General features: G+C 32.1%; 1 protein-coding gene across 1 annotated transcript in view; it reads right to left on the bottom strand.

The window, feature by feature from the left end:
* IP3K1 (inositol-trisphosphate 3-kinase-like protein) overlaps nt 1-19,504 on the bottom strand; it is a 56,183-nt gene that overhangs the window by 31,848 nt on the left and 4,831 nt on the right. The gene's annotated exons all lie outside the window — the stretch shown is intronic.

The raw sequence follows: 19,504 nt of genomic DNA, 5'->3' as shown, positions 1-19,504 counted from the left end.
CATTTCAGACTTTCTCCAGAGGGGATTTTCAGATCTGAACTTGGCTTATGCTTTCTAACACTAAAGAATATGGTGTCTGTTTTGGTTTGATTAATTTGAATTTTCCACTTAGTGAAGTGTTCAGTCATTGTTTTAATTGCAAATTCAAGATTTCTACAATATGAAAACGTGATTAGTGATGGATTCTGAGTTCGAATCTTTCAAAATCTCGAGTTCGAATTTAAGTATGATCACAAAACTTCATCTATTATTACTATCAAAAGTTATGAATCATATAAAAAATATATCTTTGTAAAATTGACACATTACCAATGAAGTTAGAATTGTAACGTATAGATTAGGTGATTTTCGCTCGTCGACCACTGGCTTACGAGCGCTGATCACCTGATCTCGGATTTTCGCCAAAAAAGCCTCGACGTATGAATAAGCTGTATACAACAGCCAATAAGGTCTCGTGACCCATCGACCAACGATCTCTCTGTGCGGAGAGTATCTGATTTGTATAAATATTAGGTGGTTTTGGTCTGTGCTTCATTCGGAGCTGGCAAGCCGACGGATTGAGAACAACAAATTACCTCTACCACACTGTGGCGTCTTTTACTCCAATCTAGGAAGCGCCTCTACTTATCCTCGCTACAGTACTTACAATCATTTTAATTTTTCTACACACTTGTCAAAAACAACTACGGTAACCCATACTACATATGTAGATTTTTTTTAATTGATTATAATTATTCCATTTATAATGTGAGGTGAATTACAAAAAATAAACTAATAAAACGGAGCTTAAATTTAAAAAAAAGCTATAATGGACTGGCAGCAATGCAGATATATACATATATATTTTTTATACTCATACTATTTTTTACAGATTTACCATGATACAGAATGTCTTTTCAAATTTAAGCTGTTTCTAAATTCCAAAATTTTTGCTCTTTTTTATGTACCCTAATGTATGTACATGCATAAATACATAGATTCGACTTATTATTAAGGCTTTGTTATTCGTCCTTTAATATAGTAACTCTTCAATGGTTTTTCGTTGTTTTATATACACTTCGAAGAATTAGTAATCAGACCAGATTGTAGATTGTGATAAGAGTCGTAAAGCAATAAGTATCAAAATTCAAAATTGTTTCTGTACACATATATACATATAACATGTCTGTATTTGTATGCATAAAATTAGTGTATAGTCGAAACCTATCTACATACTATCGGTTTTCAAAAATCCATTAATATTAATTATTATAGGAAGCAATTGAATTGTCTATACGTACATATTATTTATATATACATTATGCAAGTAGCCGGTTTTAAAAATTGACATTTTACGATATGGACGCTCTTTTATAAGTTCGATACTTTGCGAATAGACTACAATAGAAATTTTTTTAAATTATTATGGTTTAACAAGTAATATGCCATCTTTAAAATAGCCTTGAATATGCATCGAATACCTTCTAAAGTGAAGGGCCACCCGTTTATCTTAAAAAACAGTACCATGTCGTAGATCAAAAACGTGACGATTAACAAACCGACGGAGATTCTGCATTTGCAAAAAAAAAATGAAAAAAAGAAGTCGTCAATAGCCTTGATTGAACAAATAAATAAACAATTGGCGTCCGATAAGAGAAGCTTGCGTCGGCCATCTTAAAATCAAAATGGCGCGTGGCGTCAAATTTTCGCTGAATTATTACGTTTAGACTTCGAACGACCGCTTAGAATTCGCACTAAATGCGTAGGTATGTCAACAAAAACTCAATTTCCTTTTTTTACGCGTAAAAAAACTAATTTTGAATACGCTTATTGGACCGCTTTTGTATTCGCTTAGGTTTTTGCCCATTTTTTTTCGCAATTGATAAAAACATACATAAGTCGTTTGAGCTAAAAATAGATCTAATGACGTTAATGTTGCCATTCAAATCTTTATGATTTATATTTTTGTTGTTTCAACAAAGAACAAAACGAAATAAAAAACAAAACAATAATAACGTCGAACAGGAAAATCTTACGCAAAAATTTCTGCAACACATGATACCGACAAAGCGAAATTATGAAATTACTACATTAGCATTTTAGCAACCGTCACCGTTTTCTCGCATCACAAGTCAAAATATCACTAAACAAATTTAAATACCGTTACCGGTTTACCGATCATTCAATTTTTACATAACCCATTATATGAAACACAATGCGACGAAGCGTTGCAATGTCCATTTAATGCAAAACAAATGCAATTGATGACCTCAAAATACTAGTTCATCGATTCATCAGGCGTTCCATCAATTGATGCAATATTTTTTTTACTAAGTTGAACATTCTAATTACAATAAGTATAACGCGTAATATAAATTCGCAATTTCATATATGTACATATATTATATTTACTACTATACATAGAGAGGCCAAGAACTCAAATTAAAATTAAGTGTATCGATCCAATCTCAAGATTAACTTCACAATCATACTATTACCATATGAGTACTAAGTGCAAATTTGCCAAAGCCAAAGTGTGATTCCTATCATCCGGTGATTGTTGTCAAGTAATTGATTGGTACAATATCAACATATGATTAAATATTAATCAAAACTTTATTTGAATGATCTGACGTGAATGAAAAATTGTTATTGTCATCTGTTTAGTTCTTCGAAGGCGGTCTTAAAAAACTTTCACAGTACATATGTATGTACATACGTACAGATATATAACAGTTTTACCTTACAGAACCAACCCACACGAGTAAATCTAACAAACATATGTATATATTTTGTGTGTCATATATGTATATACATATTGGGAATTACAAATTACCTTCAAATTTAATTACCGGTATACAGTTTTACCGTTTATACCGATGAATGAAAAAAAAATAGCGTGGATTAGGTATCTGGATGTGCTTGCTTTTCCTAAAAACATTAAAAACGTCATACAAACACATAAGGCTTATTCGTAACAATTATTAATCATAATTGAAACAACCGTCTGATTGCATTTATTACGTCTTGGTTGTTCTGTGTTGCCAATCTTAAACATGCAACATTATAGCCACACTAGGTGCTACAACAGAGCTGTCAAACTGACAGAAAGCTCGCTAATCGCTGCTAATATTACAATGTGTTACTATTCCTGCTGTTATCACTGTAAAAAAATTAAACCATAACAAAAAAAAAATACGAAAAGTTTACTGCCTTGCATACCTCCTATCCAGCTCAAAAAAAAATTTTTTTTTCGACATTTAATACTGAAAATTAATATATACCAGACTAGCTAATCCACAATACTCTATTTGAATCAATTTGTAATGCAATAATTAAAAGCTTTTATATGTACTGAATTACGATGGTGAAACCTTGGCGATTTACCGGTAAATCAATAAACCAGTAATGCAATACCTAGTATACATATGTACAGGTCTGTTACCGAGAGTTGGCGCCAACAAATGCGCTTGTGTTGTGTCGGTGAATAGGTTAAAACATAGAATAGCCTTGTAAAAAGATGCTCTGTCCCTTTCGCGTGCTTCTGTGAGTACGAGAACGCGCCAACTCTCAGTAACAGATATATGTACATACAAAAATATATACATATATGTTCTACAAATGATATTAAGTTGCGAATGTCAAAAAAATATTCAAGATAATTTTTTACTTGAATTGTGAATATATGTATATCTGCATATGTTGGCTATAGATCAAAGACATTCCCTAAGATGTATCCTGTTATTTGATATTTTTTTTATTACATTTTTATCTTTTTCCTTATGCTCATTTATACAGAAGAACTATCTCTCTTTTTTCTTTTTTTATCATATTTTTCTGCTTTTGCTTTTTATTTCTTTTTGGTCTATGTATTAATTTTTTCTCTTGTTTTCTTATGTGGGCCACTGTGGCGTATCAGATTCTTCCTGTAATGCCACAATGGTCCAAAACTATAAAATAAATATATAAATAAAACTAAACACTGTTAATATCCAATTACAAAACCTTTCATTTCGTAATTTATGAAGTAAACATTGCACAATCTAATATATAATTTCGAAAGAGACTTTGTACGTATGTATGTAAGTTTTGGTTCGTAGAATCCGTGACGTTAAATTTAATAAAAAGAAAACAAATAAATACTCAAATAAAATAAAATAAAATAAAACTATTGAAATAAATTTAATAAAATGTTTACTATTAGATTAGCCATGTTTAAGCGGTCTATATTACAAATACCGAGAGAAGCCGGATAAAGCCGCTAGTTATGAATAAATACATATGTATGTATGTAGAATTCGATGTATCGAACTCAAATCTGAACCCTGAACTGAAATGTTTGTACACACATACCGAATTGTAATATCGGTGTAAGTATTTACATACATACATATGGACATTTTGAAATGATGCAACATTACATTACGTTCGATATGGCTCAAGGGGCAAAAATCAATGTCTACTTAATTTCCAACCATTGTTATTACTACATTTAGATTTAGATAGAAAAAGATTACATATGTAGAATGACAGCGTCAACGGTACGATCTGCATCCAAAACGTAAACAATGCACGTCGCCGAAGCCTCTTTGGCGGAGCCGAGTCTTCAAAAGCCGTCCCACATATGGACGACAATAAATTGCGTCGGAACCGATTAAACGAATTTAAATCGAATCGTTTGACCAATTGATTCATTCAATTCTATGGCACATCACACACGCCCGTCTATCCATCCGTCAATAAATAATCACAAACGAACGAATCAACTCGAATTGGACGCTTCTAGATACATTTTAATCACTCGATATATGTATGTACATTTATGTACATATATAAAAGGTATTTCAATTTTTGAAATCGAACGACGTGTATTTTTATACCGTTAATGAAGAATTATTATCTGTGTGCAAAACAGGGTGAGTTATACGATCGGAACTTGCGTCATCGCGTTAGCTAATATGTCGAGATAATTATTTACGTTCTAAATATCGCATGATTTAACCGCCTTTTTTAGTTTTTTTTTTTTTTTTTTTTTAATATATGAGCTCCTTGATATTTCCCATGTGTGCGTAGTCAATAAATATTATATTTGAAAAAAATATGTAGAACAGATAAAGCGAAATCCGACGAAAAACACGCGAACCACCTACGTCAGAAAAGTAACATTATAAATATTTATATAAAGAACATTAAAATAAAAATAGTCATTCTATATGTAAATAATATTATTGTAGTGTCTACATATGTATGTACATATTTTATTTTAGTTGAAGATTATACCTATGTATACTATTAGTTCTAAATTTTAATTGAAATGTACATATTGTTGAATAATAATAGAAAAAAATCAAGTTGACTCATGATAAATATACAATTTTTAATGCCGAAATATGTACATACATACATATGTATCAGAGGCGTGCCATTGAAATCTCTCTGTTTTTATAAAAGCTTTGTATTAGCTTCACTCTGTGAAATTCCTGCCCGTCAAAAATTTATGATCTGATTCTGAACTACTTCCACTCTTTATATCGCTTATTGTTATTTTATTTTACCGACATACGGGGATTAGCTAACAATGAAGTAAGCTAATATCTCCGACATGAAGCTAGAGAAGTTTAATCACTAACGAACTCAATAAAAATTAGATCGGAAAAATAACATACATACATATACAAGCGATGACAGCTAGGTATCCAAACGCGGCTTTCTAGCGCCCCTTCACAACTCACAATTAAACAGTGGTAAAAGTTACTTTTTTCACTATCATTTACTATTGCACAGCCTTACGTGTGCTCTAGCAGGATACAAGTGTATGAAGTCTCCTACTCCCTTGTATCGTCATATCTTGCTCGTGTACACGTGTAAGTAAGGCTGCGCGACAAAAACGGGGAAATTCTCATGGCACGCCACTGACATGTATTTACTTATAAACGCACAATTCTGCACATGGCAATTTCGCACACGACAGTCGGTGCCACGAAAATCGTAAATATGGAATATCTGGAAATCGAATTGTCGTTAATATATAATAGTTCACGTGGATCGCTCTCGGTGGGGGGAATTTCAGAGTGCCAGATATCCAATGATCGAGATTTTAGTCACCTAACCGTATGTACTAAATCATTTACTGTAACATTTTCTATCGGAGATGGGTGTATACAGTGTTTTTATCTCATGATGGCGTTTTTTATATCACAATGTGCACTAATAATAAAAAGGAAATATATTTTTATTGGAAAAATTAACGTATGCATACATGCATATGTATAAAATTTTACAATTATTATTCAAAAATGAAGTTTGAATGCACATATGTATGTGCATATATACACATGCACATGTACATATTTTTTTCCTGAAACCCTTAAAATTTATAAAAAAAGCCTACTTGAGATAAAAAAAAAACGTTCATGTACATATATACGATTGCTTTTTCGACAAAATTTACCTGCGGCGCAATCATCTCTTTATATTTTTTTGGATATTTTAAAATTAAACGGCATGTTGGTTAAAAATTGGAATGAAGGTGCATACGTATTTACTTGTAAAATATAAAACCACACAAAATCGACAAATTTTACACAGCAAAACAGTTGAAATATACGTTAAATTGAATTTTAGCGTTCTTACAACATAAGTACCCACTTGCACGTTCGTGCGTCAATTTAACCTTTCAATAAATAAATAATTTGAGGATAATTTAGAATTTTGGAAGTTACACGGAAATTTCCATCGGTAATGATTGCATGTTACTGACGTCAAATGGTATGATGATTAATTTTATATTATAACCGTAACATAAACCTCCGATAAAACTCTGAAAATAAATAACATGTACATACATAGAAAATAAAAGAAATACGGGGATACATTTTGCAAATACGGGGATACATTTTGCAAAATACATTTTTTAACTTTGACGTTGTATTGTAATGTATCGCAGAAAAATAACCGACGCATGAAAGACGTATTATTAACTTAAATCCACACTTTCAAAAGTGCAAGCAGATATTTAAATAATTGACTATGCCAATAGCCGATGACGTGAATGACAATATCAAAATGATAAGCGGCCATTGTGTAGCCCCTACACGGGTTGAGTTGAAATTTTATCCAATTTTTAATGAAAACAATACCTTTCCGAAGTACATATGTCTGACTGTTTTAACCATAATGACATTCATGTATGCCAAAGGATTACCCATTTCACATAATGCATACAAATCATAAATATAGAATAACATATGTACATAGATGGGGCCTGACGCTCGAAAAATTGAAGAATGCACACAAAAAAGTGCACTCTTTCAGAAGGCAGCTGGCTTCCATGTCGATGGTCATTTTTGCCTTCCTCCCCCTTTTCTCATTAATTCCCCCGCACCTCCCCGCTTTTTCCAGGCAAATTTGTTTGCAATACCTCACCAATGTTATTCTATAATATATCTATGATAAAAATCTACAACTTTCAATACCTTTCCAATCTACAACTTCAATAAAAATAATTCCGAAACAAGTTATATTTTTTCAGCTATCAAAAAAAATCACATGTAAGGCAAAGAAGCAATACTATACCCTTAAAAAATCATTTTATTATTCCTATGTTCCTATGTTTAGACCTGCTTTAACTATATGAGTATGAATGTAAGTAAAATGCATGCATTTTTTTTAAATAAATTTATATTTTACCCTTGCCCCCTTAGCAACACCTTGGTATTAAACTTGTATATATATAAATTTATAGATTATTAATTTGAAATCATATTCAAACAGTAGATAGGATGGTTTTGTCAATTTGATGAGGAACCGTTTCAACAATAAATTGGCAAACTCTGGTAGGAAACGATCGATTTTGAGTCACACATATCTAAGTCCGACCAGCAGTATTACGGTATTGCAGAAATACTCTTAAATCGAGTTCAACTAAAGTTCAACTAAAGAATCTCTTTGTGGTTAGCATCAACGCAACTATCGACCTATACTGCTGTATACAAATCTAACTTGCCTGAACTCCATATCTACGCTCCATATCTTCCAGATATTTCATACTAACATTCGTCTTTAATAACACTCACGATGAGCTCACCAAAAAACATGACGGACTATTTGTAATTTTTCACTACACATAACTGAATCTGATGTTGAATCTATCTATAGCAACGGATATATCTTCTCTCATCAAATCCGAGTCGTTAACGTAAAACATGCAACCAACACACGTCGATCAGTTTATCAACAGATCGACGGATGTAGGGTATTTACGACCGAAAAGTCTATTAAAAGTGCATATTTCGCTACGAAATCATATTTACGAACGAAACGAAACATAATAAAAAGGAAAGGACGACGAATGGCAGCGTGCGTGGGTCGCATTGTACGTCGTTGAGGTTGTCGTTGGTGGTACAATCCAATCGCCACACTCGTCTCGCTGGTCGATTGGATTGTGCCCCTGCCCATTGACGTCAATGGTGACCTCCGACGACCGACACCACACATTCTTGTCAAGTGGCGCTCCACAAAGATGCCAGCAGGGCACCAACCGGAACCTGGCCTTTCTGTCGCTTCCACAAAGTACAAAGACCCACCACTTTGACGAAACAAAACAACATTCAAAATATTCCATAGAATGGAGGCTCAGGTTCCAAATATCATCAAACATACTTTCATCATCCTCACCCACACTCCAAAGCCCCGAATTTAGCAATGAACCTGAAATAGATTCAAAGTATTCGTTTTTGGTTGCTGGTATCGATGTAGCAGGTTAAATTTAACATCTGAACATTTACACGATGCGTGTAATTAATTACACTGGATCCACTAACACGGTTTGATTTGCCATTTTGATTAAGAACCAACATATATATATGTTTTTCAGATTTGGGTATTAATTTTTATCAAATCCTCACAGTGATAATTTCAAGATGTCCGATGTATTCATTTCTGAGAGGCAGTGTTTTTGTCTTTGTCTTTTCCGACATTAGAGAAGACACTCACATGAGACTAATCAAAATGATCTCACCCATCTCATCCCACACATTTTACTGATTTCATCCACCCATCATCCTTGCGGTTTTCACTTCACTCTTTTACATTCTCTCGGGTACCATTCGAGCACTTCCTTCGTCCATTTATCGTACGTTCTTCTAACTACGTGACCCGCCTATTGTCATTTCAAACTCTTTACTCTCGCCATTATATCAACCACCTTTGTCATACTGATCTCCCACGTATTCCGTTTTCTATCTATCCTCGTTATGTATGCCAAGCATACAGCGTTCTAGTCTTCTTTCAGTGCACTGTAGCTTATGCAGCATTCTGGCGTCAATTTTTCTGATTTCATCAACCCATCTTACTTGCCGTCTTCCTTTCACACTTTTACATTCTCTCCAGTACTTAATCCAGCACGCATTTTGTCCACCTTTCGTCCATTCTTCTAACTACGTCAACCACCCATTGCCAATTCAAACTGTTTTCTATCACCATTCAACCACCTTTGGCATACTTTTCTCCCACGTATTCCGTTTTGTATTTCTCTTCGTTATGCCATGCATACAGAGTTCTAGTCTTCTTTGAGTGCACTGAAACTTATGCAGCATTCTGGCGTCCATTTTTACAAGCCTCTTTTTAGTTTGCTTTCGCAAAATATTGAGCTAAAATTCCTAGTCTTCAAATCCTTTTGAAACTTTGCGATTTTGCCCGGTTTGGTCAACAATGGATATTTCAATCGATTTTTATAGTTCGATGGTGAAAATAATCGTAATAATTCTGATTTCATCCACCCATCTTACTTTACTATCCTTTAACCATTTTACATTCTCTCCGGTACTTAATCCAGCACTTATTTTGTACAGTTTTCGTCCATTCTTCTAGCTACGTGATCTACCCATTGCCATTTAAATTGCCTCGTTCTCTCCATTTTGTTTACTACCCTTGTCATACTTCTCACCCACGTGCTCCATTTCTCATATCCCCTGTAGCCTTCCTTGCACCCAGTACCGGATTTCCGTATGTACTAAATTGGCTTCAGCGTAGATATAGGGGGGCTTTCAAACGAGGTGTATTAAATTAATAATCAAATATTTGTAAATCAAAATAGTTCTTAAAAAATATTTGTTTTACTAGTACACTCTGATTTAAAAAAATGTATAGTCCGAAACCTCGGTATTTCCTTGCATCAATTCGGGACTGCCATCAGGAGAGTCTTGATTGATTGTCCATTTCTATTTCTATTATATAATCTTTCTCCAATATTATAATGTTTAATTATGCACTGTTCTATTTAGTCATATTTTAGTATAAATTATTTTATTTTTCATTTTTTTGTCTCTACTTTCCATTTTATGTAATTTGCTAAATCTATAATTGGGCTCAGATGTTATTTTGTTACATTCATTCTTTATTTTTATGCATTTCTACATTTGTTGTCTGTTGATTTTTCAATAAATAAATTAAAGAAACAAATTATAAAACAGCAATAATGTAATTTAATTGACTGATTAAACATAATTGGAATTTACGTGGGGATTGTTTAAAAATATATGTTCATTATAAATAATAATTCGGGCAATAATTATCATACATAGTACGTATTATAACACTCCAAAGTCAACATTTTACAAATCAAATTCTAGACTTTTAAAATTAAATTCAACATTTTACAAATCAAATTCAACCATAGAAAATGTATTCTTTAAATTTTCATTTTTTAAGATCTCAACGAAGTTCACGATAATTCCGAATACTATACGTAACATTTAAAAACCCAAAAAATCCATTTTCATAATTTTATACTAATCACGAAAAACATTTTATCATTAAATTTAAGACTACCGTAGAAACAAAAAATGCAACCATACTAAAATTTATCATTTTTTTCATCAAATCTATCAAATTTTCATTTTTATTTTGGACATGTCTCGTTTTGAGCTTCACATGTAAAAAAAATAGCCCTGGACCCCACTTCATCTGCATATGTACATAAATTCAGCCCTGCTTGCACCCTTTTACATTCTCTAGGGCACACGTAAAAAATACAAAATATTAAAATATTTACAACCTTATGTTTAAACATATTATATATAATATGTAGTTGTAGAATCGTTCCAAAAAGCAATCCATTCTGAATATTTCTGTCGTATTTTGCTCTAGCATATTGATAACTACTCTTGATGAGCTTACCAAAAAACAACTGTAATTATTTTTAATTTTTCCGCTGCATTTTTGAATTATTACGTTTCATAAACAATTCATCGTAATCCGAATTGTTGCGAATCGCTCAATTCCCAAGGGAAATAAAATCGTAAACAACGAGGCAAATGCGACATTCTACTGAATTAACATGTACATAGTACCGGGTACAAAATATGCTCAAATTTGGTTTGTAAAACCGATATATGTATCGTTTTGCATTTAGTTACTCTTGTTTTCCTCGTCCACAAACATACATTTGTATGTTGTTTACAACAAGATAGTAAAGGAATACGTGTCCATAGCTTCAATACATGTAAATGTATTACTTCCGCAAAACGTCATTAATACATTTGTATAATCTCCCCTGTTCAGTATACGAAATGAACCCATCGATATCACGTAAAGTATAGCAGAATGTGCGCACACGCGCTAAACTTTACACCTGTATCGTTCGGCACGCATTCACAGACATATCTCCAGATGAAAAACCACAAGCGTAGATTCAGAACACGTATCGCATTTCTTGTGACGCAAATCGATCACATTCTGCGATGGTCGCCGGTGGTCGCCAGATAGCACGATATGCTTAATGCACTCATTAAAACGGACAGATCGTGACCACAATACCTGCCGGTTAATTACGGCGACGTAAACAAATTCGATATTGGGATTGAGCGAGCTCCCCCTCCAAACGCCAAATATAGTGCGGTACTGAAAACAAACACTTTCCGAGAGGTCAAACCACCTTAGGTGAGTTTAAGCACTTGTATTGATTACGTCTGTCCAAATTCGGGACGAATCGCTCTGGTACCTTGGAAATTACGACCCGACCTCGTTCGAGATTTGCACCGATCGATGAATCGGCGAGTCAAAACGGGTCGAGAGGATTGCTCGACCTCGACCCGTCCAGATGGATAGTTTGGAGTTTAGACGTTTCCAAAAATGAACTACAATCGTTTACCAAAAAGCCGATCAATTGGGACGCGGTGACGCCTTGGGCTACTTGATCCGACGCCGCGGTCAAAGATCTCTGAATGGACCGACGCGGAATTTTATATCGCTCGTTGCAAATTCAAAACTTCCCACTTCTCAATTTCCTCAATTTAATCCACTTTACATTCATATTCACTGCAAGATTGTCCTTCAGTTGTGTTGTGAAGTTTTATATCAGATTTTAAAACAATTTATATTAATGAGAAACATCAGATCTCCATTCACCGATATAGACATTCTCCGTGCTTTGCATAAAACGTTTAAAATATACAGTAGCTAAATAAAGATATGAGAAATGTATATACATAGATATACATATATATATGTACGTAAGTTATTCGCAAATTGAATTTATCCAAGCGGGTGTTACATTTCAACTGTGTAATAATTATCGTAGTAGTCGATGTTGGTTTAATAATCGTAAAGGGCTTATAAGAGTACATAACCAATATAAGAAAATAAAAGATTAAAATTATATTTACCAAGAAAACAAACAAAATGTTGAATACACATCATATATGTATAATTATGCCAAAATTTTGTGTTTTAAACTTTTTTCTAAAACTAAATTTATTAAATGATTCTGTAAATATCTAAGAAAAAATTAGAAATCATTAAAATTGGAAAAAAATTAGTTAATCCAACTTCATATGCCGACTCTGTATTAGAATATGTTTCAAGTATATGTAATTCATTTCTGTAGACTTTGCAATAAGCAAACTCTAAGGGCGGAGACACACAGAGTGGTACGCGGCACGTGTTTTTTTTTTTTTTTAGATAGTTTTACACATGTAAAAAAACTTCAAATCTATTATATGGCGACCCAGGCCAAAACTCACCCCCTGGAGTGTTTTCAGTTACATGTTATCCTTGTATTGACATACATAGGTTTAACAGTGATTCCCACATTTGAATAAATGTAGAAGAAAATTATCGAAATAGTAAAATTTTACGAATTAACATTGAAATGAGGATACACCCTTCACTGGTGGAGTCTAACTTACCATGCCGTTCCATACGCTTTAGTGTGCCTGCGCCCTAAATATCGATTACTATTAGTTGAAAAACTCAAGTATGAACCTCTAATATGTGTGTATGATCATCACAATGGCTTTCGGCATTTGAGATTCACAATCACGAATTTACTTTGTTTTACTAATTTTATTGCTAAGAATCTTGATATCGGAATTCAGGTAAATGTAATCTATACTAATTTTGCAAAAGCCTTCAATAAAATCAACCAGTTTTCTGACGATCTTATCAAGCTATTTATGTACTACCTATTTGCATTCCCGCAGGCAATACGTTAGCTGTGGTAATTTTTTCTGCGACTGCTACTCCAACTAGTCCTGGAGTCCCACAAGTCTCAAACCTTGGGCTTCTTTAATTTAGTCTCTTTATTAATGATATTTCATCCTTTCTTAAGTATTCACAATATTTCTTAATTTCTTATAAAATTCTTCAGAACTATTAGAGCGATTTCTGACTGTCATTATTTTCGAGGATCTCAATTATTTGCAGAGATGGGCAAGAAGGCTCGCGTGGTCTAAATAGAGTTCTCTGAACTAAATATTTGGGAATTACATTTGAAGCCGGATGGAAATTTGATCGACACATAGATGACGAACATACATATGTAACAATCTTTAATGATGCTTGGTCAACCTATTAAGTCACTGCGGTCTAAATTTAATGAAATAAATAAATATATATGTACATATATGCGAAACTCAAAATACGCGATTGTATTATTCAGTAAGCTAACCGCAGATTTTTCTAACTACTGCAAACATTGTGAAATACTGTACGAATGTTATATTTATGTACCTACCTATGTATGTATGTATTATAAAATCTTCAAAAATAGTGTACGCTTATGTGTCTATGTATAGACATTTTCAGTATAATAATATAAATAAATAATCATTAACACTTATTAATATTATAAGTTGTTAAATCGGTGATGTTTTCAAACTAACGTCTATAAATAGTGCTTGTGTTTGATTACTTTCACGTCATTATAATATAATGTAATCAAAATTGAACGCATTTAAATTCCTCTAAGTAAATTCTCACGGCGAGCTAAGCTAATAAACAACGAGACCGATCAAAACATTCTCATTTCAAAACAAGCAAACTTTAAAAACACAGTTAATCCTTTTATTAATCTCTTTCTGCGAATTAAAAACAATGTATGTATGTAAATAAAAAATACCGATTAGCTAAACTGTATTTATACTTAACTGCGGGTGGTTGTTATTCCACTTACCATTATGCGAACTTCCTACACTACTATATAGGGACTTCTATTATATATTATCATATGTTATAACTGCACCAAACGACATTTCCGATAGTTTGACATGCTTGCAGGAAACTGCATTGCCGGCAACCATTGACAAACTACCCAACCGAACCTTAAATTGCAGTATGAACTTTTAATGAAGCTAACTTAAATCGTTGATTTGTTTACTATTGCGGTCGTCGACTAAAACACCAGCAAAAAAATACAACTATCGTTAGTTTAGTTAAAAAAAATCACATTTCATGTTTAATTGTTGAAAAGTCAAAACCATTCATACTGACAGCTAGATTTAGTCTTAGCTTTTATATGTACATATCTTTTAGACATAATTTTCAAAATAAAGATATTGATCTTTAATACTTACAATTTATTGAAAGCTAATAGAACAAGTTATCGGGAAATTTTACAAAAATCGTAAAAATCAGCATCTATTGTGAATTTTCAGCATCTATGGCAAAATGCTAAATACTACTGCCAATCTGAATGTATGTACACAATCAAAGTCTAAGAAATATCTATCGACGTCTCATTGTAAGATAATGCTGATTGTTATTGCTTTTAATAGACGCTGATTATAAATAACAAAAACAAATTATAAATAGCTACCATCGACACTACGAACTACATATTATGCAGTCATAACATTAGACACGTTATATGAATTGATTACGATTCACGAACAAAATAGATAAGACCCCTTTGTTTTGAAATTAAAATTAAATTGATTAAAAAAAATGAACACAGATGTCACTAGATTTAATTTTATATTTTTCTTTTATAAAAATAAAAGCAGTTATGTATACTCAACTCTTCATGTTACATAAGAAAATTTTAAACCACAATCAGCACACGTATCTAATAAATCATAACAGTTGTATTGAAAAAATTCTTACTTTTCGATTACAACACACTTGATTTTCCGGGATAGTTTTTCCAAAGACTACAAAAATTACTTTATAACATTTATATTAGAAAGTGTTTATACTAGGGCTGTGGAGTAAAAATTTACTGACTCTGACTCTGACTCCAACTTGAAAGATTTCAGTAAGTTAAACTTTTCTTGCCAACGTGTAAAATTATTAGTTTTAAAAATAATAATGATTTGAAAATACATAAAAATAAAGGAATTAAAAAACAAATCAATAAAAATGAACTTGTAACCCAATTTATTTAAGTATTGGTAATTTAATAGGCATAAATAAAAATGAAGTCCATTCATATTATACAGGTATGAATTTCATACACAAACAAATCAATTTAATAATAAAAAATGAAGTATAAAAAGTATGTGACGGAAGAAACATCGGTTTGGCTAAAACGCATCAAAATATGTGCAATTCAACCATTATTGTTATTTATAATCTAATTTAAATTCATGATAATTAAACTAAATTAAATTATTTAATTTAAATTTATTAGTCAATTTACTTTAGTAAAATTAGAGACTCTAGCTGACGCATATCGCAATATTATTAATACAAAAAATAATAATAATAAATAGTCGGTTGTTTTTTTACGACTCCGACTCCGCTTAAAATACTCTGACTTCACGACTCTGACTCCGACTCCACAGCCCTGGCTTTTACATACTCACTTTTTTTATGTAAATATATAAATATATATCTAAATATAGAACTAATTATTTTCAGATATTTTTCAAAATTAATTTACGTACTTTTATTTCTCGAATAACTTCATTTGTTTCAGTACATGAGTTATCAATAAAAATTTTCTATCCCAATAATTTGAAAATTAATTTGTACGTTGAAAAACGCAGCTTCGCCACTCAAATTGTACGTGAAATTTTATTAACACATTATTCGTGAATTTTCCCATTTTTTTTCATCCAATTGTAGACCAAAGATTTTTTACAAAAACATTACTTAGTTTTAGATGTTAATCTATTCAGATAGACTATCTGATAAATAAAAAAGTTCATTACAAACCGGAAGAGTACATATATTTTTTTGCATCCATATGTGTACCAATTCCAATCTCAGTGATTTATAAATAATTAAATATGTACATCAAAGTGTTTGGTTTATTGATAATTTATTATCTTATGCGGCCTTCAGAGGTCAACGTGTATACATTTAATTGTTTGCAAAGTCCACTTCAATCGATGAAAGTCCATTGAAAAAGCATAAAATTAACGTCCAAATTCCTATTAATTTGTCATTCTAAATTACCAAAAAAATAATTTCAAAAGAGGTCTGACAATATTTAGCCGACCAATTGTATGTGTGATATTATGCCCGAAGCTAGTTTTGTATGCAGTGTTTCACATTCAATTGAAAGTTATTACCAGTTGACAGACGATATATCACACTCCTGGGCTATGGGCACGTGCTCCAGTCGTGGAATCAACCACATGTTAATGGCCTCTGGCACGAAATATTGTTTTCAAATTTCACGAAAACGCACACGAGGCCCGGGCTCCTGATATGCAAAGTTGTTTTGACAATTAGCAATCGCAATCATTGCCAGGTTCCGATTCCAGTCGTCTCATAATGGAACCAGATAAGTCTAGAATTGATCCAATTACACGATGCTACGAGACTTCCTCGTCGCTATCTGATCGACCTTTTTGATTTGATGGCTTTACGACTGTTGTGACAAGACTGGCCTGTCAATTTTAATGAACGAGCCACATTCAATAGAAGAAGATTATCTTTGATTAAATTTTCATTGATAAAATGATTTTATTACCTGCATTTCAAAATAGTATTCTAAGAAACCAATTAAATTAAATAACCTAATGATAGACACTTTAAACTTAAAAACAAATTATGAAAATGTTGCTTTTGTTTTTATATTTTCAAAACTTACTTAAATTATCATCTACATTTTCAGCCACTTGCAAACCTTAAGAGGGCTGTACACCCGAAACCTTAATTTTGTTGCCGTTCCTTTCTTCGATATATACATACATATATTGAGTGAATGCGACAATATATGTCAATATATATATTGAGTGAATGCGACAATTGCGCTTCAACCAGATAAACCGTATTTTAAATCGACAAAATCGAGGTTTCGTATTCTCCTATTTTATCCTCCGAAACTGGACCAATTTTTAAAAAAAAATCATCATCGGTATGAGAAAGATATTTTCTGTGCAACTATGTGCGTATTTTTTTTTAAATCGAGCGTTAAATAAGCACGCTGGACTCTTTTCGTGGGTGTAAAAAAGAGGTGATTTTAAGATGTTTGGCGGCTCCTAGCTGCTATAAAAAATAACTAATCAAAAAAATAAAGCAATAGATGCATCCCAATGGTGGATATCCATAGCATATTAAAAAATAATTTCTCTAGTACCATAATTGAGGAAGGGAGAAGTCTAATACGTTTGTATGGACAAGGCGCTGGTGTCCAGCCCTCTTAATCTATTTTACACATTTTCCTTGGTTCATCCACCCAACGTCCTTTTAGTCTTTCTTGCTTTCTTCTGTATCCTCTTAAATATATTTAAGCACTTATTTTCTTAATCTTCCGTCCATTCATCTAACATGTTTCACTCATTTTAAACTATTACAAGCATTTTTTACTCGTATGTCTTCATGTCTTTCGTCTTGGACATATTCTCAACCATAGCTTTTTAATTTTATCACTTATTATAATAACATGCATACATAAATCCATTCCCATTTGCATGCCACTGATTTATTAAACATTTTTGCGTTTATTATCAAAGCTTCACATCACAATAGAAAACATTCTGCTTCAAACATATGAGCCGCTATATTTGATAGTGGCAGAAGTCTTTTTCTTCATTTCGAGAAAAAATTCGCAAAACAAAAAATATCAAGTTTAACAATATTTAAAAATACTGATGGCCTGTAATACGTTAATTCTGCTTTTCTGAGGTCCTAGACATATTGAATTAAAATAAGTGATAACAATTTGTGAATTAAGTCACACAGAAATAGTGTTTTTGGAATTGAAAATTGGACTTCCGACACTTTTATATATAAAGGTTCATATGTTTATTTTGTATTTACCTTTTTCATTTGTTTTATATTTGTAAATTTCAATTTCTTCTTATATTCTATTTTATAACCTTTTCCAAATATTTTAATACTATAGTTTAATTATGCAATGTTCTACATATTTTGTCATGCCTTTATTCTTTACTTTTTAATTTGTTTTCCTTATATTTATCTTTTTCATTTTTGTAAAAATCTATTATTGGACTCGGATGTTACATATATTATTTATTTACTATTTGTTTTTTTTATACATATCTATGTACATCCTGTCTGTTGATTTTTCAATTAATAAAATAAAATAAAATAAAATATGTATCTGAATAATCGCCTTGCTATATATGTAATACTTTCGAAAAGATCTATTTTACTATACTGGAACTAATAAACCCATAAGTATTTACTAAATTAGAATAATAAGAATACCTAATAGTAAGTATATACATATGTATATATATAATACATTCATGCATGCAGCAATTTGAAGTCGTAAAAAGAAATATATTGAGTTTTAAATCGATCGTTGAACGAATATGTACATATTATCCGATAAGAACATTTGTTCCGTCGATAAAACCTAATGGGGTAGATAAACTTTCGACGAGTTTTTTCAATTCACAGTCGCTTAGAATGGATGTCAAATTTTAAGATTATCTCCAGCAGGGCTTGGCCGCGAATAGTAAACGTCGTTTTCAGCCATACATACATACATACATATGTCGGTATGTACGTCAGAGTTTTTCCTGTTTGCCTACGAAGCAACCTTGACATTAGACAGCTATTCTAAGGATCAAATATTTAGATAAATGAAACAATGATTGTTCACGCGGTTGGCGAATCAATAATAGGGGAAGCCTAGCCAATGTTTCCGGCAAGTGGTTGAAACGCTTTAATACTAAATCGGTGCAACGTTTATCCAGCCACAGTTAAATATGGCTTCTCGGTGACGCAAAAACAAAATGTAAAAAAATTCAGACCATTTACAGAAGGAAATTCAATTCCGGATCTTTTGAAACTAACCAATATTTAATTTATAAGCTTTGTAAATCCT

This window comes from Arctopsyche grandis, chromosome 3 (genome assembly GCF_051622035.1).
Source record: "Arctopsyche grandis isolate Sample6627 chromosome 3, ASM5162203v2, whole genome shotgun sequence".
NCBI classification, from domain to species: domain Eukaryota; kingdom Metazoa; phylum Arthropoda; class Insecta; order Trichoptera; family Hydropsychidae; genus Arctopsyche; species Arctopsyche grandis.
This window is presented reverse-complemented; position numbering and strand designations above follow the sequence as displayed.